Below are 27,325 nucleotides of genomic sequence, written 5' to 3'. Positions count from 1 at the left end.
CAGTAGCCCTGATCAAACGCAAAGCTACGACCAGGAGACGTGCCAAGACCGCACCTCTGAGTGGCCGACAGCACTCTATTGCTGACTTCATGCCTCCACTGCCTCATCCATCCTGATATCTTGCTGTTGCCGATGATGATGATGATATTGATGATGATGCTGATATTGATGACTATGTTGTACTTAGGACTTAGTACTACCATTCTGCATTTTTGCACTTTGCATTGGTATGGACGCTCGTTTAATAGCTCCACTACCACAGTGTGTTGTATCAGGATTTTCACAATCTCATGGACCCATCGGTCTTCCGAAGACTTTAATAAACTTTCTTTCTTTCTTTCTTTCTCGAGGCGTCTCTCTTTCCACCCTAGTTTCATTTGGTATCAGAGCAAGTTGTAGGGTCCTTCCTGCCATAGTATGATGCCTTGAGGTCGCCGTAGTATGATGTGTACTAGTCCATCAACTCACTGCTAGTCTATAGAGTGTTACAGTCTTATGCTTTTGTCTGCCATTAGTTATACATGACGTGCCACGTGCAGTAGCTAGCTACACAACTAGTATAGGTTGAAGCTACATTCTACAAACAACCTAGGAATAGTAGAACAGGCAATACAACGATAACCATTACTTCTACGCCGGCTAGAGTAAAAGCTTATGCTTGAGCGACACAGTTAAAAGCAATGAAGTGAGAAAAAATCAAAGCAACAGAATCCGACGTGAAATTGAACCTTCTGCGACAAATTTCAGCAATACTGGCAGAGCAAAACATCCACGATGATCAGATGCAACAATCTACAAAGGACACCAATGGAAGACAAAAAGGTTCTTAACAACAAAAGGGAGCAACTTGCTTACTCCTGGTCTATCATCAATAACAAGTCTGCTGAGAGCTTTGGACCTTCTGTGAGTTGCATTTGTGAGAGCTTCTAGACCCTTTATATTTCCGCAAAACTCATACTCATAGAGGTCATCTATGTGGCCGCGTTTTTTGATGCACAAGAAGACTCTATCATATAAACATTTGAGATTGCAAGCACAGGTTCTACTATGATACGAAGTCAAATTCATCAAGGGTGGTAGCTATCATTCCTAGAGTTGTTTGTTGATTGATTGACTTATTCGCTAGTAGAATTTCTGTTAATTTGTGTCGTCCTTATAGCTCTCGATAAATTCCGCGCGACTTCTGGGCAGACCATTTTTTAAATCTTTCGCTAAGGTCTCTCGTAACGTGTAGCAACTTCTTTTATTCCTTTTTGCTCCCTTGAAAACTCAAAAATTGTATATGCTTTGTATATTTTAAGATCACTAGTGAGGTCTTCTTTTGGATCAAATTTGAGCATATACAATTGCATTAATAATTTAGCCTTTGAGTGTCGTGCATCTGTCCGGAACACCTTGTTCACTTCTTCCTAAGCAAGCTTTGCATCCAGGATTCCGTGAATATGGTTAATACACTCATCTCTGAATGAAGCAGTTATGTACCGAAGTGCCTTTTCTTTACTCATCTCCCACTCATCTTTAAAAGATTCCTTTGTATCTCGTCCTTTAATCAATTCCCATAAATTTTCTTCATGAGTAGATATATGACTTTGGAAAGCCATGTGTTGTATCCAACACCCGTGAGTTTATCAACTACATCATGTGAGGCCATGGAATGATCTTACCAAGCTTGTTGCTTCTCAACAGTGTCTAGCTCTAGAAAAAGTCACCACAACCATACAAGTACATGTTAATGCTTAAGAAATCGAAGAAACCTTGCTTCTTCTCATGATGGTAGTACTAGGATTTCGGTTTTCTCTTCTTGATTTTACACTTGGCCAAAAATTTCACATGGTTGGTGGTATGGTGCTTAGAATCTCTGAGTTTTCAAGGGGCCAAAAAGGGATAAAGCAAGCTGCTATGTGTCACTCTATTGCAACCTTAGAAAGCTTAGTCAAAGGTTTAAAAAATAGTTTGCCCAAATGTCACGCGAAATCTATCCCGACTTAAAAGGACGGCATAGATCAATAGAAATTCTACCAGAGAGCAACCCAATCAATCAACAGATAACTCTAGGGAATGATAGCTGCCACCCTTGATGAATCTGACTTCGAGTCGTAGTAGAATCTCTGCGTTGCAATCTCAAATATATATCTGATAAAGCCTTTTCATGCACCAAAAAATATGGCCACAAAGACGACCTTCATGAGTATAAGCTTCATGGAAGCTCACATAAATGCAATTCGTGAAGGTGCAGAGCACTCAGCAGAGTTGTTGCTGATGATAGACCATTAGCAAGCAAGCTACTCCTTGTTGTTGAAGAATCCTTCAATCTTCCGTTGGTATCCTTCGTAGACTGTTATATCTGGTCATGATGTCTTGCTTCTACCAGTTTTGTTGGAATCTGTCGTCACAGGAGATTAAACTTCACGTTGAATTCCGTCTCATCGTCCTTTTTTCAGTTCATGACTTTTGACTATGTGTCGCTGCAGCGTGTGCTTTTACGCTAGCCGACGTAGATCTCATTTGTGAAGCCAACTATTGATAATGTCAACATTTCTATACTTCATTCGAAGTGCATATTTATCAGGTTTGTAGTTCACTATGTTTGATTGTTTCAGCTTTATATTTTATTGTGTATGGATACTAAATAATAGTCCTTTACTCTTTTTCTCTCTAGAATGCACTTCAGCAAATGTACGCACAATTTTTCATGACCCTTACTAACCTTGATTTGCCTACAATTGGTGCATCATAATTTGTTACAAGGCATCCTCTCCAGTTCCAACTTTAGCATTCAACGATTCAATATCGTGTGCCATAGGATGCGATAGGAATTGTATCGGCTGGACTCCCAATTTTACAAGGTCCACACAACAGGTTTCTCCTTCAAGCTCCAACTATTGCTCAAGATTTCTATCCATGTTTACAAGACTTCAAATCCAATTAGACTCTGCAAACAACAACTTTCATCTAAGAAACTGCCACTAAGCCAATGCGAATAAAATCAACAATCATAGAATATAAATATATATACCTTCATAAGACTAGAATATATCCTATTTTTTATAGAACAAGCGCGATAAGAAAGCTGTCGGGGCATACGCATCCTCAAAAGATAAAATCATCGAAGCACAACATCTGGCCACCACTTGGACGAAGCTTCTTATAGAATTTGCATGTCGACTAAGGTGACACAAAAATATACCTTCATAATACTAGAATATACCAATCTCACAAATTAGAATTTTTAATAGAACAAGCGCGATAACGTCGCTGCGGGGGCATGTGCATCCTCAAAAGATAAATCATTGAAGCACAGCAACTAGCAACCACTTGGACGAAAATTTCTTATAGAACTTGGATGTCCGCTAAGGTGATAGAAAAATATACCTTCATAAGACTAGAATATATCCAATCTTACAAATTGAAACAAGCGTGATATGGCAGCTGCCGGGGCATACGCACCCTCAATGATTTATCATTGAAGCACATCAGCTGGCCACCACTTGGACAAAAATTCTTGAAGTACTTGCATGTCTGCTAAGGTGATAAGAAATATACCGTCATAAGACTAGAATATATCCAATCTTACTGATTAAATTTTTTTAAAGAGCAAGGGCGATAAGGTTAAACACTGCATCAGAAGGGAAGCAATGCTCCACAGAAACACATTCACTTCTTGACACATCCTGGTTATTTACAGTTCGATGAACATCTTCACACCAATGAAATGATCAACTACATCTCAATTAGCCTTGTTGTCACAAATCAAACATTGTTCCAACCGTTATAGTACTTGCATGTCTGCTAAGGTGACAAAAAATATACCTTCATAAGACTAAAATATATCCAATCTTACTGATTAAATTTTTTTAAAGAGCAAGGGCAATAAGGTTAAACACTGCATCAGAAGGGAAGAAGTGCTCCACAGAAACACATTCACTTCTTGACACATCCTGGTTATTAACAGTTCGATGAACATCTTCACACCAATGAAATGATCAACTACATCTCAATTAGCCTTGTTGTCACAAATCAAACATTGTTCCAACCGGACCTACAGAACAGTCATTTGTCGCTCTATAGTGGCAACATAGAAGGAAATTCCATTCCACACAGGGCAGCGATGACATAAACATGTATAGCAGAGAACTGTCTGGTCCAATAATTCACCAACCAGCAAGTATCTTTGGTCACTCACAATTGCGCTTATTTGTCTCAAACAATCCAACCACACGATTATGTGATTTGAACAAGTTTTTGTTTAATTTGCTCCGTAAATAATACATGTTGCATCATATTCAAACGTTCATTCAACTCTGAAATTTGCTGCACATGCAAACTTCCTAGCCTCCTGCTCTCACTTCTTGAGGGTCCATCCATTTTCTGCTGTCTAGTTAGCTTTGGGCATGGCTTAGCAAGAAAGACCCATTCAAAGTTTATGTCACTACATGCCACATGGCATTTCTCCTTCGGAACTCTTCAAAAACCCTCCTATAACTAAAATTTATACAGCAAGTGAACATGTGATCTTTATGATGAGTTCCGTGTATTCATTTAAGGAACACAACCTGTGCAACAGGAGACATAACTTAGCATTAGGTCTGGAAGATACATGACTAATTATGATGGTTAACATCCGTTGGGGCATATGCTCATCCCTTGTGGCACAATGTTGAATTAAAATGGGCAGAATACGTAGAATAAGAGGCTAAGGGCCCTCGTGAAGGTATTGAGCGCCACATGTAGCAAGATAGTGGGTAATAATTGTCACATACCTACGATGAATAATGAATGGGAAATATAAAAGAGCTAAATACCCTCTCTCCCCAATACTTGGGGGCCCCCTTTTTCAAAGGCGTGGGAAAGAGGAGATAGGCAGTTAGGCAGGGTCTGAATCCATGCAGCCTAGACACGTGGCATGTGGGAAGTGATGACCCCCATGCCCTTGGACATGTGACCCGCTTGTGCCTCTCAGTTGGTATCAGAGCAGCAGGTGCTGCCTGGCAGGCTGACCCCCGCAGGCAGATTATCATGATGACAGTGGCACTGCACAGCGCAAATCATGGCATTTATGGCAATGGCGGATCTATCATGGATGATGACACACTTGGCATTGGCAGTCCCCTGCAGTGGCTGTCACGGGGGCAGTAACCCATGACAGCATGCGCATTTCATGGTGGTGGCTGGCTTCTGTGCGACATGGTAGTCTGTGGCTGCCGACGCAGGGGAGAGACAATTCTCCAATGGCAATTATTGGCAACTGTTTACTGGACAGCTGATTCAAGGGTTCACAGTGGTGACAGGTGGAGGTAGGACCTGAGTTCAGAAATTCATTGACAAGTGGCAGATAGACCCAGGTGCACATGTTGACAACTTTTATGGCTGAGTAACTCTGGAGTTGGGCCTACAGGGGGGATTGTTAGAGCATAGGCCCACCCCTCGTGGCATTCAAATGGGCAGAGCACATAGAATAAGAGGTTACTGGCCCTCATGAACGTGCTGAGCACCATGTGGCCACATACATATGGTGAATAATGAATGGCAAATATAAAAAGAGTGAAATGCCCTCTCTTCTCAATACCTTGGGTGCTCCTTTTGCAAAGGGATGGGAGGAGCTCGGCGGTTAGGCAGGGCCATGTGTCATGTGAGGATTAATATTCCCTTGGACAGTGGCCCCCTTGGACCTCTGAACTGAGAATCTCAACCAACAGGACACATTTTTCATCAAAGTGATGTATACAAATACACGATTCTTCAATTCTAGCATGCTTTGCCTAATGGTGTCAATCCTCCATCATGAGACACACTCTTTTTAAAAACATAGATCATCAACACCAAACAACCTTCTTCCACTTACTATAGCCTATTTCATTTGTCTTTCTTGTTACTGTCTTTCAGGTTTTCTTAGTTAGGATTATCACATTGATAAAAGTGACTTTGCATTGACCCTGTAGGCTCTTCAAAATCCTCCATATGAAAGTCATGATATTTTCAAAACATTTTAACATTACTTTGACATGCTAGGCTGAACGTGTGCCCTAGTAATTGACTTCACCTTCAGATGTCAATTGCTTAGGCTTGCAGCATTTCAGTTAAGTAGAATATGATTTGATCACACTAGACATAAAATTTTGCAAGCTTCTGTCTTAATAGGCCAAAAAGACTCAGAATAAAAAACTTGCCCTTGATGGTACTAATGTAATCACAGCCACAAAGAATGCACAAATCTATAAATTGATCCATAGTAAGACCCAGCTCCTCCAACACCTGTGCAAGAACAGAGAAGTGAAACACATTCAAAACTGGAGCATGTATCCAAATAGTTCAACGACCTTCAAGTAGATGAGAAGGGTTTGATGCATGATCAGAATTTGAAAAAAGGAAAGGGATTTTCAGACACCTTGGAAATACTGAACTCCAGGACAGGAAGATCGCGAGAGGAGGGCTGCATTAAATGCCTTAAAAACCTAGGGGCTCCGAAAGGAAGTGAATCCATGTCTTCAGATGCTACAGCATAGACCTGAAATATAAATGAAAACAGACTTTCACTGCAATGCTGTGCTAATTAAGATGTAAGATGAAACGAGCCTGCTATAAAACCAGCTTGACTGCCATAGTCAGGTTATCAAGAAGTCAGAAATTTACCTTGCCAGATTTGCACAGAGCTGCCACTCAGCCTCAGCCTCAGAAGGTGCCTATGAGACAAAAAGTTACAGTGATCTTTGATACCATGATGTTGGAAACATAGACATAAACGATGACAATTGTCTGTAATAATAAGGTATATGGCCATGACAACATGTGATACCGACCATGCCTCACTCTGTGATACCGACCATGCCTCACTCTGTGATTACCATTTCAGACTGTCATGACTGGATATTCCCGCACCCACGTGTACATGCACACACTGATATAACAGTAATAGACTGATCAACAGCACAGGAATTATATATGATGAAGCTCATAGAAACTGAAACAGTTTGGCTTCCATGAAGCACCTATTCCTTACTGCCCAATGGCTTAGATACCAAATTTCTTACTGAGTCTTATGTGACACTTCTGAGCTCCTACCCGAGCAAGTAGGCCTCATCCTAGAAAAAATTCACCTAGCACAAGGCTCCCAAGGGCCTTCCAACTCTGGCCATATCTCATGAAGTCTGTGAAAGAGTAGCTCCTTTCACACGGCTCACTGCCATGCAACATGCATCTGACAATGAACTTTGAGAGTAATGTGCTGCTCTTGCACTTTGGGTCCACAATGCCTAGCCCTCCTCTGAATAATGGCATCCGAAACCACCTTCGCCCTAGCTGATTGGCCATCCCCTCTTGACCACTATTATGGCTACATGAAATCTGTCCCCTTGGGCTCCCCTAACTATATTTGGCTATGTGCCCAGGAGTAGAGAGCTATACTCCTACTATCCACCATCTCATGAATCGGATCCTGTCCAAAGTCCCCTCAAGAAGCAGCCTTCTCAAAATCAAGAGTAAATTCTCGTGGCAGAACCGTGCCAACGTTGTGGCCTCCCAAAAAGTAAAGATATTATCTAAAATGCTTCAGTCCAGTACAAAACCTTTCGGGTAGGCTGAATAATGTGTGGTAAGAAAGGGGCAAGTCTCAAGTTGATAGCCTTAGGTAAGATCTTGCAAACAAGGCCAAACAAGGTAATGTTGTGTTGAGGATTCATCTCAACATCATGTTCGATATGTGCATAGCACTAACCCAAAAGAGTGCTAAAAAGGAAAGGGTTGGAAACCCTAACCCTAACCCTAACTCTAAAGGGGTTTGTATATATTCATCATTTTCAACTAAATCTAGTATACACAGTTAGTCATTTGTGATGTGCTCTCTAGCTATGCCCTCTCTGCTCATCTCCACTCTTCTTCTCTTTTCTCTCCATATTTGTTCATGGTATCAGAGCACGGTTCTGCCTTCCACTGAGGCGCCATTCTAAGAGTGAGAGATCGAGAGAATCTTGAGAGTTCTCTTCCGGTGAGAGAATTCTTGTTTGTTCGAGAAATTTCCGTTCATTTCATTGTGAAAAATATTCTTCTTTGTGAGAGAGATATGAGCAAAGTCTTTGTTCTTAGGAAGAAAAGGAAAGAAAAGTTTATAAAATTCTGCTAAAGACCGATGGGTCTATGAGATTGAAGAAAAACCTGATACAGTGAGCAAAAGGGTGGAGCTACCAAGCGAGCATCCTAACACATGGTAGAAAATTGTGTGTAGACATATTCGATATCATAGTGCATGTCCACCATAAACCTATGCAGGCATCCTGGCATCATCATCCTCATATGGAGACACAATTTGATCCAATACAATACAATAGGCATATACAATAGGCATATAGAACATCAAGTTACACCCAACGGCGGACTAGGCAATGCAAGCAGGAAGCCCATAATGGATCGTTGTCTGCTATCTGGATGAGTAACCTCTCGTGCCCTCAAAACCACTACCCGACGTTTGACGAGTGCCACTGTAACCCCAGTCAACTGCACCCCAAGCCTGAAGAGAGAGGAGATGTCAGTGAGTGTGATCTGGTAGATTCTTAGCCACTGATGATGTGGCGGTTTCACGATAGAGTGAGACGTGGCAGCTAATACTTAGCGTTGCCACGTGTCTTGGATATCTCTTTTAGATAAGGCTGCCCAGAATTGGAATATGCTGACAAAATCTTTGGATTCCGTTGACGGATATTTTCATCCGTCGTCCTCGTCCATTGCTAGCAGGCGTCTGCGCTTGGTGGTCGCGCTGAAGGCGTCGATTGCCTGAGCGTGAGTCGATAATTGGAGCCTTCGTTTGCCTGATGAATTGGTTGCCAGGAGTTGTGGCGGGAGAGAGCTACCTGTGGATTGAGGATGCAGGAGCGTTGCGGGTTAAAGGCGTGTAGTGCCCGTTGGTCGCTGCAGTTGAGAGTCGACCGAATTGTTGCTGTGCTTGCAATATGCACGTCTGTTGGAGCTTGGTGCGCTTGGGTCGATTGTGGCTGTTGAGGTCGTGTGTTGTTGCAGGGTCGTAGGTGATGTAGATGAGTCATCCGTGAGTGGAGCTTGGAGCTTGGTTGCCTTCATAAGCTGTTGGTCGTCATCCTCTTATCGTGACACGTAATAGAGCTTACCCCACAATGCCACGTGTCAACATCCTCTAACACGTCATCAGGCGCAATCCATCTGGCTCGTCATCAAGGCCCACGTGTCACTTGATCTACCAGCTCAGCTTGCCATGTCACTAGCCACGTCAGCATACATGTCAGCAACCACGTTAGCTGCCACATCAAGACATGTCAGCATTGCCACATCAACACACTGCCACCTCACCATTGCCATGTGGCACAGCCCCTCTGTCAAGCATAGTAACCTCTTCACAAGCACACTCTGAATGTTGAATGTGCACACAGGTGCCACCTCACACACAGTGTCCCATAGGCACAATCTTTTCATGTCAACACAGTTGCCACATCACAGTGTCACATCATCATTTGCACTCTTTTCGCCCCTCCACCTAGAGTAAGCTGTATCTCTTGCTCTAGAAAGAATTTGAGGACGCTCTAAAAAGAAAAAACACTCGATTTTTTGTGCTCTATAGGCTCGTCACATCACGCACACATTTCGGGGCAAGTATCACACACTTTGTAGCCTCGGCATCAAATCCACTTCTTGCATGCACACAATCATCTTCATCCACGCATCTGACCCAGCACCTAAAAAGAACAAAAGAAAATGAATTACTTGCTGCTTTTTCATTGCTCGACAGTTAGTCTAGATTTAGATCAGAGTAGATTAGATCATCCTTAGAGGAGAGAACTCCAAAGTAGCCAATCGAAGCCATGCCCAAAAATTCTCAAATAGTTCCTACTCGGAGTCAGTCCCTATGCTCACATGCGGTTTCACATCATTACATGTCCTGAAACCCGACCTTCGCACATCAGTGAGCAAACTTCAGAGTTTTCAGAGGCATTGGTCAATTGATCAAAGAACAGATTGCACATGATTACACTCACCTACCACAATTGTAAAGCCTAGTGGCTATTTTTTGGCATTGTGCACACTTTATTTGAGCCTTGTAAAGCCTCTTGGCTATTCCCAGCATTGTTTGCCACACAAGCCTTGTAACAGATTGGAAATATTGCAGTTCTATCTTCACCGACAGTTCAGATTTCAGCTGATACAGACAGTGTTTTGCAGTTGATTCAACCAATGTTTTTTCACAGCAGATTGACTACATTTCTTGCATCATTTCTACTAGTAGCATCCACTAAGTTAGACAATTCAAACTACGGCACGTGGAAATGCCAAATGGAGACCATTCTTGTACTTCAAGACAAATGGGAGTATGTCGATGGATCTACACCTAGACCATCTGACGGTTCAAATTTCAGCTGATATAGGCAGTGTTTTGCAATTGATTCAAACAATGTTTTTTCACAGCAAATTTACTACATTTCTTGCATCATGTCTACTAGTATTTGAAGGCATTTGCTAAGTTAGACAATTCAAACTACAGCACATGGAAATGCCAAATGGAGACCATTCTTGTACTTCAATGGGGGTATGTCAATGGATCTACACCTAGACCATCTCACGGTTCAGCAGCAACTCCCACAATTGCCGCAGCACAAGCAAAAGGTTCTACACCTATAACAACGGTGTCTACATTTGCAGTAGATCCTACCATTTCCCGAGCACAAGGAGAATGGGACAACAAAGACAAATATGCATATCATTTGATCACACAAAATGTGCAAGATGTCATGTTAGGATAGATCAATACAATGAAGACATCAAAAGAAGCATGGGATATGTCCATAGCTCTTTACGAGTCCAAGAACACATCCAGGATTCTTACAGTGAGAAACCAGATCAACCAGAGTTTTCACAATAGCAATGAAGCTGGTCATGCTTACATACTCAGAATCAAGGATTACAACAATCAACTCACAACAGTGGGAGAAACTACGAATCCCGTAGAAATGGTTTAAGTCATCCTGAGTGGACTAAGAGAGCGATACAAGAATCTACTCCAGAGTATTGCCATTCAACGGCAAATTCCAACACTGAAAGAATTACAGTCAGTGTTACTTGGTGAAAGAACTTAGGACTCGGGTCATTCAAGCATGGAAAGGTCATTTCAATTATCAAGCATTCACAGCTTCAAATAGAAGCAGAGGCAGAGGTAAAGCGTCTCAGAGGAGTGGTCACCAACATCAACATCAAAGTCAGTACCAGCATCAACATCCTCAGCAACATCAGCACCAGCATCCAAGAGGAAATCATTTCAACAGAGGAAGATTTCAAGAAAGAGGGAATGCATCCACCAACGTGTCAAACATTCAGTGCAATGACTGTCATAAGTTTGGACACCATTTTCCTCCTTTAATGCATATCCCTCTGTGGCAACTTCCCTTAGGTATGTGTTTTCTTGCTCAAGAGCCTCGAGTTGAGCCCGAGGTACTACCAATTTTCCTAAACATGTTTCTGCAAGCATTGCATAGCATGTTGCAGTTTCACGTTTTTCTCGGCAATAGTGATGACGTCTTCCTAGGCCTTGCTCGCGAGATCCTTCAAGCGATCCACCTCGCAATGCAGGTTGCAATAGTCTCGTGCGCTTGAATTAGCTCATCATAAACTTCCTTCTTACCCTCCAGCTGCTCCTAAGTGACCTGCACTCGGCTGTCAAATCCTCCTCAGCTTGGCACATATTAGCACTTTGCTCTTTAAAGGAATCTTGTTACTTCCTCTTGGTACTTCGCTTCTACAGAAGAGCCAGTGTACTTCGAAGACACAGTTGACAAGCCAGAATGGCAAACTGCTATGAATGAAGAAATGGAAGCTTTGTATAGAAATTATGCGACCTTCCACCAGGAAAGACGGCCATAGCCAACAAATGAGTTTACAAAGTGAAGTACAATCCAGATGGAAGTATTGAAAGATACAAAGCTAGACTAGTTGCAAAAGGATATGCACAGCAATATGGTCAAGACTATGATGAGACTTATGCTCCAGTAGCAAAGATGGATTCCATAGGTTTTTCAATGTCACTAGCGACACTCAGTAGATGGAATGTATATCAGCTAGATGTCCAAAATGCTTTTCACAATGGTTACCCAGACGAGAAAGTCTATATGCAGCAACCAACAGGGTATGTTGAACAAGGGAAAGAGCATCAGGCTTACCATCTCAAGAAAAGCCTCTACGACTTGAAGCAAGCACCCAGAAGTTGGTATAGTAGAATCAACAAGTATTTTGCTAATGTAGGATACATGATGTCTAATGTAGATCATACTCTCTATTACAAAGTTCAAGGGGAAGACATTACTATTGCACTTTTGTATGTAGATTATCTGATTGTGATGAGAAGTAATGACAGCTTCATTAGCAAGCTGAAACAAGACTTATCTACAGAGTTCGACATGAAAGATCTTGGACTTATGCACTATTGTCTTGGAATTGAGTTCTGAAGAGACTCAAACAACACCTTCATGAGCCAACAGAAATATGTTGATAGTCTCCTAAAGAAGTTTCATATGGTAGATTGCAAGGCTGCAACCACTTCCATGGAACAGAGCTTGAAACTTACTAAAGATCCAGACAAGCCTAGTCAATGACAAGTACTATCAACAGCTCATCGGATCTCTTATATATCTGACTATCACAAGGCCATATATTTGTTATGTAGTAAGTTCACTTGCACAGTTTATGGCAAATCCAAAATAGTCTCATTGGAATGCAGCCAAGAGAGTCTTGAGATACATCAGAGGTACAAGACAGTTTGGAATAGAATGCAGAGGAAGTAATCCAAGGTTGCATGGATTCTGTGACAATGATTATGCAGGAGATCATGAGACCAGAAGATCCACACAAGGATATGCATGTTTCTTGGTCAAGGTGCTATATCGTGGTTGTCAAACAAGCGTGTCTAGGGCAGCCGCGTGGGCCACCTTGTCCAGCACATATGGCTGGGCAGTCATCTCGGGGCTTCGGGAAGATGCTGATGAGCTCATTCAAATTCATTGAATGTATCAACAAAGGTAGAGGCACTGCAACAGCAGATGTCCCTGGTTCAAAAAGAGCCAGAGTCGAGAGGCTCTGACAAACTGATTCTGTTAAGGATCAGAAGACCTAGTACTTCGCTAAAATATCATAATGATGAGGAACGAGGGATAGGAAGTACAGGGGAGATTGGCATTGCAAGAAAGCGAGACAAAAAAGGCAGCAAACAGAGGAGACTGACATTGCAAGTAAGCGAGACAAAAAAGGCGGGAAAAAGAAAGATTCCCTGATCAATTGTTCAACATCCTATGGGATCTGAAATTCTTTGGCACCACCAATGGCACAAGGGTGGGGAGATGCCATCTATATTCCATTGATTACCACGTGTTAGGACAAGCTCAACTAGAGGAAATTTCAAAACTAAAGAAGGGCGACAACGTGTCAAAAAAAATCTATCAATAGAGCACAGTATTTGCATGAAAGTGCTGATAATAGTGAAGAAATTTTAAAGTTCACACCATGCTATGTACATGGTTATTAAGTATATCTCAAAGTTTTCTGCTATCCTTTTTGCCTACTGAAATAAGAATTTCACAAAGTCTTAAGCCCCAACTTTGCTCTTGGTTGTTAACCAGGATTTAAAAAAGATCAATAAATTTGATGCTTGAAATATGTTTGCATTGGAAACTACCTCAACTACAGGAACTCCCATAAGGCGCAGCAGCTTGCAACAATCCTCAGCATACTGCTTTGTGACCTAAAGTAGACACAAATAGAGATCAACAAATCATATGGCACAAGTTCAAAACACTGAAAATCCTTTTGTCAAAAAAGATGATCCACTTACAGTAACAGTGCGTTTACTCATTTTTTCGATCTCCGAATTGTTGCAGCCCTGAAAATCAGTAATATATGGACCTTACCAAACCAAAAGCCAGCTACGTGGAAGAACAAACCACATTCCAGGAAAGAAAAGATCAGACTCACCTGCACCACTGCTGCCACATCCAAAGCCGCAACCTGCCGAGCTGCATCACTGAATACATTGTAAATCAATATCAATCCCTTATTTGGATGATGGGAAGACACATATGATTGAATAGAAATTACGAAAGAACAATTTGGATGGAATATATGTTCAAATCTGTATCGCACCGTTTTGCGAGTAACCCATGTTTTAGACTTGGAGGCTGACCATCAAATACATACCTGCAGCATCGAGACATAGACAAGCGTTATTCATAGATACTTATAGAGATTGAAAAACTACCTGCACTCTTTTCAGAACAACATGCACATAGCAATACCATGATATGTACGACATGCAATCAGTGCATCTATGTGGAAACTTACACTGGTTGAAGCCCAGCTTCAATCAATCTAATTGTCCGAGTGAACATGCCTTGCAAATGGCTGTAACAATAATTAGATTACACAAAGATTAATAGATTGTTGTTGCAGTTGTTGCATCCTAGACTTTTATGTCATCTGCAAAGGAAGGAAAAAAAGAGAAGAAATCCACTGCAAACTCACCTTGTCACCTCACCATCTTTGTTAGTGAGCAATGTAGTTCCTTTACGACCCACAACAGTCTGATTGACAAAAGTCAAACAAACATTTATATAGCTCAAAAAAATTTGAATCCAGCATAGTTTTACAGAATCATCATGTCCTAGAAAACCCTCTCCCCAAATCTGATTCATAAAATTCATTTTATGCAACAAATGTAGCTCAGAAACTGCTGTCAAGATTGCAGATTGCACACAAGAACACCTCTAGGTAAGTTCAGGAAAAATGCAGAGCTCAAATAATACATGAGACTTCAAAACATATCCCCACCCTCCCTGATAATCCCCAACTCCTTAAAACCATTAATTAAGTCCTTCTCTATATCCCAAACTAATTACTTGGGCTCATGTAGGAATCGATCTTTTCTTAAGAAAAGGTGGTAAGATCAGGCACAATGGATCTAATTTTATAGGTCACAGCATCCAATGGCTACGTGTCGCACCCATTGCAAACGTCCAAACAAAAATCATTTGGGACAGAACAATTTTCATTTTAAAGTGATACCTTCCCTAAATAAGGGGAACTTTTACAAACTGTCAAAAATGCAAATCTTGCCAAACAGTTCATATTAACATTACAACACTATGTTTTTGAACAATTGAGCAGTTGAAAGAGTTCCTCTACAAGCCCCTTGTGGATTTCCGAGAGCTCTAGCATTGAAAAGTTTGGTGGGCTAGAAGGCTAAGGGGGAAGAGGGGCACGATAGGGAGCTGCTCATGAGGGTCCCTGAGTCACTTTCGGATGCTGTATTATTGATCCTCAGCCCCCCCCCAGCCTTGTAGCTGGTCTTGCTGCCACAAAAGTAGATCCAAAACTGTCAAATATTTCGCCATTTCCCAAGAGAAGAATCGTGCCTTACATCATTGTGCTGTTGGGCTGTACTCCTGCTCTCCTTTCTGTACTGTGGTCCGTACACAGTGCTGTGTACTTATGCTGCCAGCTGTGGTCCATACACAGAGCCAAACCTCTGCTGCAAAAGTCGCACCTTTATCTGTGTTTACAAGGGCAGAGTTCCGTACTAGATTGCCGTACAATCTGCTGTTTATTTGGCCATACAATCTGCTGGTTATTGGGCCGTACTGTTCACTGGTTTATTGCGCCACACAATTGCTGTTTATTAAGGCTGGTTAGCTTACTGGTTGGACCAGGAATTGTTGGACCAGGAGTCGATTCATTTTCTGCAGCTTTATCTAGGGGGTCTCTATCCTTCCCTCAGTCTTTCTCCTCTCTTCCCTCAGCCTCTCTCAGCCTCCAGCCCATTCGTCACTAAGCCTCTCTCCTATCAGCCCTCAGCCCCTTTCAGCTTAAGCCTCTCCCCTCAACGCCTCTCAGCCTAATCCTTTCCCCTCTCACCCCTCAGCCCCTCTCTCCCCTCTCAGCACCTAACCCTCACTCCTCAGCCCCCCTCAGCCTTCAGCCTCTCCCTTTTCAGCTCTCAACCCCTCTCTTTAGTCCCTTCTCAGCCCCCTCAGCCTCTCAAACTCTACCTCTTCCCCTCTCTCTCTCTCTCTCTCTCTCTCTCTCTCCCCGCCCCTCCCGTAGCCTCTCCAGCCCCCCCCCCTCTCGTAGCCTCTCCGCCCCTCCCGTAGCCTCTCCAGCCCCCCCTCTCGTAGCCTCTCCAGCCCCCCCTCTCGTAACCTCTCCAGCCCCCCCCTCTCGTAGCCTCTTCGCCCCTCCCGTAGCCTCTCCGCCCCCCTCGTAGCCTCTCCGCCCCCCCTCCCATAGCCTCTCCGCCCCCCCTCCCGTAGTCTCTCCACTCCCCCCCTCCCGTAGCCTCTCCACCCCCCCCCTCTCGTAGCCTCTCTACTAGCCCCCTCCCCCCGCGGGCCGCTCCTGTCCATGCTGGTACCTGCTCCCGTCCCGCTCACGTTCGTACCTGCTCCCGTCTGTACCCGCACCCGCTCATGTCCGTACCTGCTCCTGCTCCCGCTCCCGCCCGTACTCGTACGCCCGTACCTCTTGCTCCCGTTTTGCTTCTGCTCCCTGCTCCCCTAGCTGGTTGTAGCAAGCTCTTGAATTAGGAACCCCTAGCTGGGCTGAACCCCCAGCCCAACTAGGGGGTTAGCTCAGCCAGGGGGTAACAGGAGATATGGCCAGCAAAGCATGGCCCAGCCTACCTTCCTCCTCTTCAAAAACCCCTTCCACTCCAGCAGCCTCCAGTAACAAAGCCAGATACTCCACAGTGGCAGCCAAGACGCCTTCCCCGTATGCACATATATATGAACAAGGTGGTCTTTTTAACCGACCAATTCTTGGATATCATGAACAATTTTACTTCCCACAGGATCAAGTGAGAGAGCTGAGGATGCAACTAACGGTGGATGGACAAAAGCAGTATAGCCAAAATCGCCTTCACAGCCACCTTCATCCACATTTAAAACAACTGAATAGCACAATCACAAGGTAAAAGGCATTCATTTAACATCCTTGTCTCTACACACCTCTATATACAAACTCATACTCTGGCCACAACCACTACTTCCCCATAGCCTATGAGCAAAGAAATGAACAACATGCTATGAACCCACACCCCACAGGAGTACTTCTTTCAACTGTCATCATGATCATGAAACCAAAAGGGAGTGTCCTGTCAACATCAAGTAAGTGCTCCAACTTCTAGTAGCATGATCACAAAATCATAGGATATGCAAGCCCTTTATACATGTTCTCAAGGTCTACACGCCAACTCTTTGATCTTCAAGTGTACTGATACATCTTTTAGAAACCATCTCTGTGAGCGGAGTCCACAACTACAATTATTCATCGTCCACAACCACTTAAGGCCTTCACACATCTCATATACAAAATTTGCCATCCATGAGTTCTCATCTAAATTTTTTGAATCTGAAGTGAACCAAGCTCACGTATAATAGCTCGCTATCCCTAGCTAAGGCTTCTTTGCCTTCAACCCACAACTAATGCAAGCCCATGCTCTCTTTACAACACTCCCGACACCTTCCTCCTTCATGCAATACCCAGCTCACCGCACACCTTCTAGTTCAAGGCATTCCTACCCTGCTACTTAGGAACGCCATAGTCAAGTCTCTACAAGACTCTAGCAAGATCACAGCCTCTCCTTCTTGTCGCTCATAGAGCTCACATGCTGTCGAGGCTCACCAGCTGCATACGGAGTTGCCACCCTCATCCACAAAGCTCCCATCTATAGCATTCCCTTGCTCTCCATCGGTCCTTCCAACAGTCCTTCATGTAGCTCCAGGTCTCTCCTTTTTTACGTATCTTCTCTGCATCCCCACAGAACCATGCAGCCCCCCTTCTTTTCGCATCCTCCTCCAAGCTCATGTCTTCCTCCTGCAATCGCGATTCCCTTCCAGCTTCCGGTCCAGGCCTTTTCTCCCAAGCTTCCCTTCTTGCTGTTCATTAGTACTGCGGCTTCCTTCTTGCTCCTCGAGCACTTACGAACCTCTCGCCTTCCCGGTTCCTCCTACTGATGGCCCCCTATTAGCGACCCCTCAGCTCCCAGAACAAATGACTCCCCCGCTTCTTCTGAGATTCCCCGGCCGCTTCATAGCCTCTCCTTCTAGAGAATCCTCCACACAAGCAACAGTACCTCTCCTCCTTTACGTATATTCTCAGCCTCACACAGTAGCGACGCCCTCTCGGAAGCTCAGAATCTCTCCACGAGCTCCCCCTCTTCTGGTTCTCCTCCTTCGTATCTGCGATGACCTTCTCCTCCTCCACACAAGCAGCTCCCTCCCTTGCTCCAGAGCTCACGAAGCTCTCTGCGCCCCCTTTCTCCCCTTCGTCTCGATGCCTCTTCTCCTTTTCTCTGATGATCTCCCGTGTGCCCACGAACTCCTTCCAGGACCATCTCTCGCTGCCTTCTCCACGTACGTGTTTTCAAGCTAGATCATCACGTAGCTTGTTTGCATGCATGCCTTTTTTATGTGCCACACCACTCTCTCAATCTCTTTTCAAACCTTAGACCAAGGTCATTAGTGCCTACACTCTAACCTTAGGCACACCAATGCATGCCACAAGCACTAGCATCTAATTGCCCACCGACCATCTACATATGATGAACTCCCGATTCAATGAATTTACAAGACAACCACAATCAACACCGTCACAATCTGAATACCATGCTCTGGATTGCCTACTGCAATCACATTGCTTTTCATCATCCCCCAAAAGTCCCCGTAGAGGTATCTACCATCTCAAGAAAGTATATCACCAGTGTGGAGTCCTTTATGAGGGTGTCCATAACTCAAAGCCACCACCAACTAGCTATGTACATAGATATGCACCTGCCCATTATCATGCAACAAGTGAAAAACATTTTTCATTTTTATCCACACAACGGATGCCATAGCTAGAATTCAAGTCTTGGAAGGACTTGGTAAGAAGGAAGTCATTGACGAGGTTATAAAGTCATGCAATGCTTCCCCCCCTACCCCCCAACTAGTCTCTGCAGTCAAGAATCTAGTTCATACTGAAATGCAGACAGCCAAGCAAGAAGTGACTGTGGAGTTTGATGCAAAGGTCAACAAAGCTGATATTCACGAAGAGATTAAAGAACATGCAGCTAGAAAGGATAATGCTTTGAAAATCAGAATTGGGGGGCTTCCAGATGGATGGTATAAAGAAGATGAATCTTTTAGTGATACCTTAGCACATGTCCAAACAGCCATGCCTACTGTTGACTCGATAGTAGACGCCGATGACAATCCTGACAACCTAGATGATGACGGTGAAGCTCGAGTAGTTCATATCGGTCAACGTAATGGCCATGCTATCATTACGTTCAACTCACGAGACATACGTATAAAAGTTCTGCGACAATCTCACAGCATTTCACACTGTGCCACATTTGCTCCTATTCTCGTGGTTGAAAGGAGGTGCAGATGCCCATTCATGCACGGATAGACAAATTTTATGTTAATGATTGGGCTTTAGACAAAGGCGGCTTAGTATGCATCTCACTAGGGGTTTCCACCTTGGATCACTTTCCAATGGTTATGATTATATTTTGGTGTCTCATTTGCAAGATGGAGTGCCATCTCCTTCACATGCAATAGCAGCCCTCTCTAATATTAGTGATTTCTCTCATTCCATTGCTAGTACTAAAGAGCCTCTTACTGCAGCAAGGGCTCATCAACAAGTTTGGCTAGATTAGAGAGCAAAGCAGGCCTTTCATGCATGGAAGTCCTTGTGGACTTAGATGGGAGAAAGACTCGATAAACACTTTTTCTCTACTCTGAGTCATATCTCCTCGTTCTTCTTCCATTTCATTGCAATAGCAAATACAATCTGCGGACTAACCACTCTATAGACTCTCTTTTGCCTCCTACGTTGAGCGTTGCAATGATGTATGCACGTGTGTGCGTGCGTGCATGTGTGTGTGTGTGTGTGTGTGTGTGTGTGTGTTGTGTAGAGGAGTCGTGAGAGAGCGAGAAGAGCAAGTCGGCCCCCTCCGAATCTGCTACAAGTCAGGCCGACCCCCTGGGTGGGTTCTCTGTCCTTTCGTAGACCATCCCAAGCCCTAGAATCGTCTCTTCTAGGTCGCGCTTGTTGCCTCTCTTGTTCGTGGCTGGCTCCTTTTCTCTTCCGTGTTGATTCAAAGCTCCTCCAGGGCATTTTCGAGCTGTGTGCACGACTCTGGTAGTTGCTGCATATTTCGCCATTTGTTGATTTCCCACCTTCTCTTGCTTTGCGTGCTCTTTAGGGGTTTTCTATTTCACCTTTGAGTGCTATGTGTGCTCGCCTGTCAATAGTTCATTTTGGTCGTGCTTTTCTTCACCTTTACGTTCTTCACCTTCCATTTCCACTTTCTATCCATTTTCTTTTTCTTTTGTGGGTTTTGCTATTTTTTCAACCTTTTATCTCAGCATTTACCTCGATTTTTGGTGGTCTCCTTTTATGGCCTATTTGTTTGGGGTTTATGTCGATTATTGCTGTCCTTAGCTATGAAATCGTTTATCCTTCTCCTTCGCCATATGTACGGGCTTCAGCTTTGTGGTGGACTTTTGTTCTACTCATTTTGGCTTTCAGCTTTGCCTACCATGGCCAGTTATGAATTTGACAAGACTCTCAACAAATAAAGATTGGCTCAAAACCAAAAGCAAAAGCACGCTTGTCTACAAGTCTCGAGAGGCACAGTTGGTCTTTGATGTTATACCTGAAGGTTTTGAAGACACAAGAAAGGATTGGAAAGATGCTCCTCTCACTATTGGAATCATGGTGGAGGTTGATGAAATAGTAGACCCAGTACGAGAATATGCCAAGCATGCTGTCATTATCTTCTTCCCAGATCGTATGCCTGTTGCAGCTGATGTGGGCAACAAGCAATTGGTTAACAAGAACTTTGGGAGGTTGTTTTGTTCGCAAGGTGCATTATGCAGTTAAGGGCCTTTTTGAAGATATCATGGCACATGAGCAGCACAAACAAATGCTTTTAAAGCATTCTCCTCTCTTTTATGGGCAGCAAATGGTGCATGTCTTGCCCTGGCCACCTACTCGGGATTACCAAGCATCGTTGCCCGGTTTGGATATAAGTGGTGGATTTTCCTCAATGCTTGGCTTAACTCTTGCCAAAAATTGCAACATCATTGGGAAAGGTAGTATGTCCACCTCGCCCAAATGGCAATTCTAACAAGTTTCGCATTCTCTTGGACACAGATACACCCACTCTCGAATCTTACTCGGTCACTGTTGATAACGAGGCTATGGGAAGTGCCTTTTATAAGCTGAAATGGGGTCTTTTTGCAAGAGCATGCTTTGGGTGCAAAAAGTTTGGGCATATGGCTTCGCAGTGTCCTTTGGTTTTGCATAAGATGCCCCTAGATGCCATGCCTCCTCCACTGCCAAATAAGGATGCCCCTGGCCCTTCGGTGCCTAAAAATAAAGGTATTAAACCACCTTCTACAACACAAGACAAAAGAAAGGCACAAGTTAATTCTAATGGAAATGCATCTGGTGTTTTGTCTTTTGCACATCAACTCAAGCTCAAGGATAAAAATACTACTAAATCTTTGTAGACTACGAGACGGATGGGTCTGAGCTAGGAGACCTCTACCTCCTAGGACATGGAATGCCTCGTCTTCAAATGGTCATTCCTGCAGAAAATTATGGAATTGGCATTACACGGGCTGCTGTGACGGCAAGCCTTCCTTTCTTTCCAGAAGAAGAAATTGCTGGTTTGATGCCTAGTCATCAAGCTGTACCTCCCCGTTACGATCTCGCCGTGGATCCGGATGAAGACATGTTTGCCTGATTTTCTCTTTGGGTGACATAACACGTACATAAATTGTAAATATGTTGTCACAAATCAAATGCTTGACACTTAATGTACAAGGTTTATATGATGCACGGATATGGAAACTCATATGGGTGTATCTCAATCAATTGCAGCCAAATATAATGGCTTTGCAAGAACATAATCAACATAAGTATGCACGACGCAAAGGTCAATTTGTTGGGTATGATATCTTCTATGCGGGAGAGCATTCTTTCTCGGGCGTAGTCTTTTTAGTGAAGCTTGATCTTCATCCAGCTGTTGGCCTCAATGACGACCAGGGCAAATTATGCACTGTCTTATCCAAAGAGAGATTTGAATTTTCCTCAGTCTATGCACCTCAATCCTCTTGCAATCATAGTTGCCAGAAACGGCCGTTTCTTGGTAGGAAACGAAAACGGCGAAACGAAAACGGCATTTCTTGCAGAAACACCGTTTCGTAAAACCTGTTTTTGACCTAGACCCCCAAAATCGTGATTTCGCCACCTGGCTCCTTTTTTCACCGCCTCCCGCCCATTGCACTCCTTCGGTGCATCCTTGCTGCTCTCTCCACCTTCTCTAAGCTCTCTCCATCCCTCCATCCTTTGCTCTTGGACTCTCCATCCCGTTTTCCTTGGACCTCCATCCTTCTCTCTCCATCCTCTTCATCCTTCTCTCCATCCTCTTCATCCTTCTCTCCATCTTCTCCATCCTGCAAGCTGCAGCTTGGCAGCCTGCTCTCCATCCCTCCATCCTTCTTCTCTCCATTCTCTCTTACCTGTAACCTCTCCATCCTCCTTCTTCTACCTCTGATCCTCCAGGCTCCTTCCACCTCTCCATCCTTTTTTACCTCTGCCATCCTCCTTCTACCTCTCCATCCTTTCTCACTTGTGACCTCTCCATCCTCCTCCTCACCTCTCCATCCTCCTCAATGCCGAGAGATGCTTATTAGGTCCATGTCTCCCTCCTGATGTTGATGATTCTTCTTCAGACAGTGTCACAGAGGCCTCAGACTCATCTGAGGAGGCAGAGGATGACGATGATGAGGAGTCCATGGATGATGCAGATGATCAGTAGTGATGTACCTTGGTCTTTGTCACTTGACTACGACTGTACAGACTACAGTGCTAGCCGACTCCTAGTCATGACACTTCAGATGCATCATGCAGGCAGCCTGCAGGCTGCAGCATGATGCAGATACAGTACTTACTACTGAGTATACTTTGGACCTTGGTGCCAGGTGGCAGCTGCTTTTTTTAATATCATCCATGGGTGCTTTTATTTTGAGTCTTGCATGACTCATGAGTCATGATCATGGAATTTGTGGATCATGAATCATGTTTCAGATTCTTGTAATGTCAAACTTGTTAGTCATAATACATGTTGATTTCACATTATTGAAGCATCATTCAAGAATTTAGAATCATAGAGGCATGAATGATGCATTGATGCTTGAAGCTTCAAGTATAGATAATTGTATTATGTATGATTTGCACTCTATTGATAATTATATTATGTATAAAAAATAAATTTTTATACATAAATTGTATCATATTGCCGTTTCTTCCGTTTTCGTTTTGGCGGGGGCCGGAAACTCCATTTCTTCCGTTTCCGTTTCAGCTGGCAACTATGCTTGCAGTAGAGTTTTGATTTGGGACGCTATGCAACGGTATCCCTAAAGACATCACGTTGTCATTTGTGGAGATTTTCATAATGCCCGATAGCAGGGAGATAATAGTTCTAATAATACTCACATGTTGGCCTTTGAGAGACACCATTGGTCTCACAATTATTGCTTCACCTCATCCTTGTTGATCTTTGGAACGAATCGCAGCCCACGTTACCAAGCTATACTTTCCAACATAATGCACATTCCTCTTCTCAGGCTTGCCTGGATCGTTGGTACAGGGTTAATCCACAACATTATGATAATCTCACTATACAATGACAGTAAAGCTGCTTGTATATTGTTTGGGAATCTTTCTAAAAATCGGACTCTCCGTTGTTCGGTTCGCCATGGATGTCCTCTTAGTGCACTTTTGTATGCCATAGCCACGCATCCAATGCTTCAATACATGGATCTACAAATACGTTGCATGGCTTGGAGATTCACGGAAGTCGCACTATGGTTGCTCAAGCATATGCTGATGATTCTTTTTTTACTCCAAAGAATACTGAGGGATCTTTCTTCCCTTATGCATGCTCTATCATTATATGGCCTAGCTGCTGGTCTACATGTGAAATTTCAGAAGTCTAAGCTGTTGCAATTGCATTCTCAAGACTGGCATACTCTTTTATGGCCTGGGGAAATAGTCCCGCCTACTCAGTTAGTTCACCATCTTGGTTATCCTTTGGGATGGATAATTACTCATCGCCAACAAAGTGATTGCAAAATTGAAGAAAAAGCTTGAATACTGAAAGTTAGCAACTTGGCCGTTGCATGTTCCGTCCAATCTATTTTGATCGCATAGATTCAGTTCTACCTGCCTTTGATGCAGAGAAGATCTTACATATTTTATGTCAACCAAACCTTTTGGTGTCCAAACATGGCCAGAAAAGTTTGAGATTACTTTCAGTGCAACGTCTCTATTCGCCAAAGATGCATAGGGGCTTAAATATTCTCAACATTCACGTTCATATCCTTGCCCATAAGGGGACAGGAATACTGTGTGGATATCCCTTACACCATGCTTCAGTTCTCCTCCTTCACCTCTTCTGTGATGGATTCTGACCCTCAACTCAAGCATCATTCGCACAGGGATGGCTCTCTTGATCCCAAACAAAGACTTACAGAAGCTCCTGCAGAGGATAATCTAGATGCACGTTATGTCTTTGACACACTTCATGAGGAATTTTTTCTAAGTAGACACGCATTGAACAAACCTATTTTGGAAGTCAAGTACAAATTGAAGCTTCCCTCGTTGGACAAATTGAAGCTTCCTTCGTTGGTAAATCCTCTGAAAAAGCTATCACAGACTGCTGTAATTTTGTTTTTCCTAGGAAGAATCCCTGCTGCTAATGATGTAGCGCAGTGGATAAGGCCTTGTTGGGTGGATTTTTTGTTGAGGGAGTGTATTTTGCCTCCATTGGCTTTTATGAAGTACATCTTGTTGATGTCACTTACAAGCAGAAGTTATTGGAATTCTCCCCTTTGTTTTATGGCAGACAAATGGTACACGTTTTACCTTGGTCTCCCAATAAAGATTATCAGAATATGCCCAGTATCAGTGAAATTGGTTGATTTTCCAGACTATATGCGTGAGGAGTTGCCTAGACTGGCTGCATCTTTCAGGCAAGTGATATGTCCTCCTAGACCCACTAGTAATCACAATAGATTTTGCATTTTATGGGACACTGACAAGAATACACCTCCTTCCATTGCAATTGAGGTGGAGGAGGTTTAGATGGGAGAGAAATATTTTGAGTTGAAGTGGGGGGTCTTTGCAGGAGCTTGCTTTGCATGTCACAAGTTTGGTCACTTGGCATCAGAGTGTCCTAATGTTCTTCATAGACCTCCTCCAACAGCTATGCCTCAAAATAATGCTCAGCCTTTGCCTTGCAATGGAGGGCAGGTTCCCAACATTTCAACCAATACTACTCTGGATAAAGCATCTAAATCAGTAAATGAACATTTGATAAAGGTAAACACTCCTACAAAGGCAAAGGACAAAGGTAAAGAGAAGCTAAAGGATAAGGATACTTCAGAGAATGAAGGCTGGCAGCAACCTAAAAAGGTTATTTCTTTAAGGCAGGGACCTTTGCAATCCAGACATTGGGATGCCTCTTCTGCCACTCCTGGTCAAGCTTCCAGTTCTCAGGTCTCCCCTGCCACTAGATTATGGACACTCCTCAAAAAAGGTATTCCAATCTTTGATTTAGGTGATGTTGCTCCTCCTCATGAGCATGGGTCTCAACAGGAGGCAGAGGACATGGCAGTGACTTGATGCTTTCTCACATTTCTTGTACATATGTATACAGCTTTGAAATGTCTTTCTTACAATGTTCAAGGCCTCTGCAATGTAAATAAATGGAGGCTACTTTGGCATTATGTACATACTATGCATCCAGATGTGGTTTGTTTGCAAGAACATAATTAGCATGATATGGCTGGACAGCAAGGACACTTTGCAGGATATGACATTTTTTATGCAGTCAGTTTGAGTTTTTCACGAGTATGCATCTTAGTCAAGCATGACTTGCATCCTTTGTTGGCTTTTAATGATCAGGATTGCAGATGGATGGTGTTACAATGCATGGTTGAAGAGGATATCTATGAGATTGCTTTAGTGTATGCCTCTCAAACTCCTGCTTTGCGTGGACAGATGTGGGATGCCATCAGTCATTATCCTTGGATGTCTAATGCCTTCATATGTGGAGATTTCAATAACTCCCCTCATCCACACGATAATACTACTCACAAATCTTATATGACACCTTCTAAATTTCAGAAATGGGAGGAGATGCCGAGTGCTCTTAATACAAAAGATTTGTGGAAAATCGCTCAACCTCAAACACTGGGATTCACATATCATCATAATGCACTTTCCCGTTACTGGGCGAGTTTGGGCAGATGGTACCTATTGAATGCGGAGCAGTTTAATGCTTTCACATGTAATTTGTGGGTTGACTACTCTCTTCAACTGTCGGATCATGTGCCCTTGTGGCTGGACTTATGTTTTGCTCAAACAGTAAATGATTTACAGCATTCAAGTGCTAGAATGCTTCATGTGAATAATGCCTACCTTTCACACAATAATGTATGAGAAGCTTCATCAGAAGTTGGATTATTGGAAATTCTCAACAGCCACTACATGTTCGCCTCAAAATTGTTCAGTCCATTACTATGGCTCATGTTCAGTTTTATTTGCCCCTTTTACACTGGACTACTAAAGATCTCAATACTTTCATATATCATGCAATGGAGCTATTTTGGAAGACAAAATCTTGCAAGAAAGGTTTGAGGCTGCTAAAAATTCCCTTTATATGTTCTCCAAAGATGCATGGGGGTCTTAACATTCTCAACATCATGTATCCTATATTAGCGAGAAAGATTACCATGCTTCCTAACTTTTTTCAGCAAAATCAGCCATGGGCTATCATGTTGGCAGCCATGTGTATGAACATGAGGACAAAGGCATATGGGGATTGAATTACTGGTCATTGGGATGTGGTCATTGGCAAATTTCATGGCATGATGCACAAATCTCTTTCATGGTGGAAGTCAAATCTCAAAGTAGTCTGGAGAAGTAAGCTACCTTTAAAGTAAAGATTGTTTCTTTGGAGATGTCTGGTGGGCGTTTTTTCAGTGGGAGTCACTTTGGGTAAACGTGGGATTGCAAATCCTCATTGTTTGAGGTGTTCTACTTCTACAATGACAATTCCATATCTTCTTTGGTTTTGTCCTCACTCTGGAGCTAGACAGCATTTCCCACTATCTTCGCTTGAGATTCCCGAGTCATCGATTTGGGAAGTTTTTCGGGTTATTTGGCAGATTGACTCCGGCACAGGCCCAATGTCCTCTCTTTTTTCATTGGGCCAGAT

General features: G+C 43.2%; 1 pseudogene across 1 annotated transcript in view; it reads right to left on the bottom strand.

The window, feature by feature from the left end:
• The window catches only part of LOC147899383 (flap endonuclease 1-B-like), a 134,801-nt pseudogene that overhangs the window by 101,905 nt on the left and 5,571 nt on the right, over positions 1–27,325 (bottom strand). Inside the window, exons 3-11 of the transcript XR_015541408.1 lie at positions 14,518–14,576; positions 14,338–14,397; positions 14,140–14,193; positions 13,972–14,020; positions 13,832–13,879; positions 13,676–13,741; positions 6,631–6,680; positions 6,386–6,505; positions 6,168–6,252 (exon numbers count right to left, since the gene is read on the bottom strand). The product of XR_015541408.1 is annotated as a flap endonuclease 1-B-like (transcript). The remainder of the gene's footprint in view (positions 1–6,167; positions 6,253–6,385; positions 6,506–6,630; positions 6,681–13,675; positions 13,742–13,831; positions 13,880–13,971; positions 14,021–14,139; positions 14,194–14,337; positions 14,398–14,517; positions 14,577–27,325) is intronic.

Source organism: Dipteris shenzhenensis, chromosome 8, assembly GCF_047967505.1.
Source record: "Dipteris shenzhenensis isolate YYH24624 ecotype China chromosome 8, Dip_SZ_1.0, whole genome shotgun sequence".
In the NCBI taxonomy this organism is placed as follows: domain Eukaryota; kingdom Viridiplantae; phylum Streptophyta; class Polypodiopsida; order Gleicheniales; family Dipteridaceae; genus Dipteris; species Dipteris shenzhenensis.
Note: the sequence above shows the minus strand (reverse complement) of the source record. Positions and strands in the feature narration are given on the sequence as shown.